This window comes from Gossypium hirsutum, chromosome D01 (assembly GCF_007990345.1).
Source record: "Gossypium hirsutum isolate 1008001.06 chromosome D01, Gossypium_hirsutum_v2.1, whole genome shotgun sequence".
Lineage (NCBI taxonomy): Eukaryota > Viridiplantae > Streptophyta > Magnoliopsida > Malvales > Malvaceae > Gossypium > Gossypium hirsutum.
The window spans coordinates 54,406,208-54,409,758 of record NC_053437.1 but is presented as its reverse complement, the minus strand read 5'-3'; the positions used below and the strand labels follow the sequence as shown (position 1 = coordinate 54,409,758).

At 36.4% G+C, this 3,551-nt stretch overlaps 1 non-coding gene across 1 annotated transcript; it reads left to right on the top strand.

Annotated features, from left to right (window-relative positions):
* Window positions 1–2,492: 2,492 nt before the first annotated feature.
* LOC121214335 (small nucleolar RNA R71) lies at window positions 2,493–2,599 on the top strand. Its single transcript, XR_005909918.1, has one exon. It is a non-coding gene; the product is annotated as a small nucleolar RNA R71 (small nucleolar RNA).
* Window positions 2,600–3,551: the final 952 nt, after the last annotated feature.

Sequence of the window (3,551 nt, the reverse complement as noted above, 5' to 3'; positions counted from 1 at the left end):
CCCAGATCACATGGGCCTCGTACAACCCCGTTGTCCAGTCGTGTGATATCTCCTTCGCTTCTCCCACCCCGTATGGACTCCTACATGTCTATATGGCCCGGCCGTGTGTCTTTCCCGTGTAACTCTCTAACTTGATTAACATTGAAAAATTTAGCTCCAGGTTTCCTACGGCCTAGGAAATGCCAGTGTTTCCACGTCGTGTGGACTATTTTAGGCCATGTCTCCATCGAATTTTTTGAAAACAAAAGCCCCAGGATCCACACAACCAAGTACACGTTGCGTTTAGGCTGGATACAAGGCATGTCGTAGCTGTAACCATTGTCAACCCTTAAAATGCAGACGGCCTGGCACCCCGTGTGGTAAAAAACACATTTTTTAATTTTAAAATTAATTAGTTTTAAAAATAACATGAAATAAAATTAAAAGAATTAGCTAAGTGTTAAACTCGAGTTACCTCCGAGAAGCGCTTATTTAGAGTCTAAGCTCGACTTACCTTGCGTATGATTACGGTGGTTCCCAAGTCGAGGCTCCTCTTCCTCCTTATCAATTCTATGATCAAGTTAAGGTTTAAGTCGAGTACTATTAACCTTAAATGTGCCAAATTTAGAATGAGTTACTCGACTGTACCATATGAGAAAATGTTCAGTACCATAAATGATTTGATCCGTTTGCATCAGCTCTGAAGTGGCATTTCTTGGATCCGTTTTGTCTAGTAGTACATTGTCCCCAAATATAAATTGGTTCGTTCTATCCACATGCTCATCATGGCATCGCTTTGGCTCTTCATCGTGCTTTTTCAGTTTCTCCTTGACATGTGTCTGCCATTCATCCAGTTCATCGATTTGTAACATTCGCTCTTTATGAGTCATTCTATTTCGTCACTTGGACTAAATGTGGCTCTATTATATTTTTCTAAGGGGTTTCCTGCAAAGAAGGTTGAGCCACATGGTTACTCATATTAATAGAACTTGTAAAATCATCTCGATCACTAGATGTCTTAACAGAATCATGAGCTTAGAGAGCAATCATTTTGTTACCTACATGAAGTACTAATTCACCCATACCAATATCAATTATAGTTCTAGTAGTTGCTAAAAGGGTCGACCTAGAATCAAAGGTACATTACTATCCTCATCCATGTCTAAAACAACAAAATCAACTGGGAATATGAATTTATCAATTTTTACAAGAACATCTTCAATAATACCTCTAGGAAATCTAATGGTTCTATCTGCTAATTGAATACTCATCCTAGTTTGTTTGGGTTTCCGAAGTCCTAATTGCTTAAACATTTTATAGGGCTTGACATTAATACTAGCCCCTAAATCACCCAAAGCATTGTTAATATTCAAACTACCAATTAAAAAAGGAATAGTAAAACTCCTGAATCTTTTAACTTGTTGGGTAGTTTATTTTGTAATATGGATAAGCAAACAACATTTAGCTCCACAGTCGATGAATCATCTAACTTCCTTTTGTTTGCCAAAATCTCTTTTAAAAATTTAATGGAATTGGGCATCTACGAAAGAGAACAAACGGTAAGATAATATGTAACTTTTTTAGAAGTTTAAGAAATTTACCAAATTGTTCATTCGTGTGGTCTCTCTTCGTCTGGTTAGAATATGACACTCGAGGTTTATATTCTGCAGCAATCGATTTTTGCTCTTTCTGGCTTACCTCAACCTTATCGTTATTTACTACAATTTCTTTTCTCGGTTCTGGTTCAGATTCAACTAACCCTATTCATCTCACACAATAATTGCATGAAGTTGCTCCTTTTAGTTAGTTTTGATATTGCTAGGAAAACTACCTTGTGGTCATTCTGAAATTAACTTAGCAAGTTGACTGATTTGGTTTCGAGCACTTGGATCGATACTTGTTGATTTTTAAGTGCTGCTTCAGTATTTTGAAAGTGAATCTCTGACATCGAGATAAACTTCATCAACATATCCTCAAGGTTCAACTTCTTCTCTTACTGACAAGGTTATTGTTGGAAGCTTGGAGGGGCTTGTGGTCTCTGATTTCCTTGACCACCCGAAGAGAATTGGGATAGTTCCTCCAACCTGCATTATACTGGTTACTATAAGGGTTATTTGAGGCCTAGAATTATTACTCATATAATTGATTTGTTCGTTCTCTGTGCTAGGACCGTAGGTTAAGCATTATGGATTGTTCATTCATCCTACATTCGTATCCCATTGCATCACCAGGTGTACCTGCGTAGAAACATATAAACCATCAATTTTCTTATTTAGTTGTTCTACCTGATTTGATAACATGGTGGCTGCATCTAAATTAAAGACACTGGTTGCTTTCATCGGCTTCGTCCTCATGAATTGCCACTGATAATTATTCAATGACATATCCTCAATAAATTCATAAGCCGCTTTGGTGTTTTATTATTCAGAGTTCTACTGGCTGCGGCATCAATTAACTGCCTAGTAGAGGGATTCAAACCGTTGTAGATGATTTGAACCTATAGCCATAAAGGTAACCCATAGTGGGAGCACCTTTTCAATAAATCATTATACCTCTCCCATGCATCATATTACGTTTCTAAATCTATCTGCTCGAAGGAAAAGATGATGTTTCTCAACTTGGTTGTCTTACCCAGTGGGAAGTACTTTAGAAGAAACTTTTCGGTCATTTGAGCCCATGTTGTGATAGAACCTCATGGTAAAGATTTCAACCACTGTTTAGCTTTGTTCCTCAACGAGAAAAGGAATAATCGTAAACGAATGGCATCTTCAGTAACACCATTAATCTTGAAAGTATCGCAGACTTCCAGGATATTAATCAAATGAGTATTTGGATCTTCATCTTGTAAACCATCGAAATGAACAAACTGTTGTATCATCTGAATAATGTTTGACTTCAGATTGAAATTATTTGCAGCAATGGTGGGTCTCACATAGTACGAGGAACCGGATCTGAATTCATAACAACTGAAGGAGGTAGCTAATTATTCTGATTATCACCCATCTCCTCAGTACTAATAATTACCTCTTGTTGGTCTACTAATTTTTCTCGACTTTGTCTTGCTTGTCTACGGTTTCTACGAGCTGTACTTTCAATTTCACTGTCGAATAACAATGGTCTTGATAGGCTTTTTCTAGTCAAAAACTAAAGGAAATTGGTAGAAGCAAATAAAAGAAAAAGTAGAATGTAAAAATTAAACTAAAAACAAAAATAAAATGCAATAAAAATAAATGGCTAAATTAATAAAATCAAGTGTCCTAATATTTTAGTCCCTGACAACGGCGCAAAAACTGATAGTCACTAAACTAACTATAAATACGACAAAGGAAAGTGCACCTATCGAACAATAGTATAGCTATGGTGAGTAGATAATATCGTATCCACGAGGACTAAAAGTACTAGTAATTGCCATTTTTCTATTATTTAGCTGACAAATTGGAGTGATTATTTTTAATCTAAAATTACTAAACTAATCTAACTAAGAACACAATAGAGAATGAAATAGGAAAATAATCGAAGATAACCAATGAGATAGACAATACCCAGGAAAGAATCCACCTAGACTTCACCTA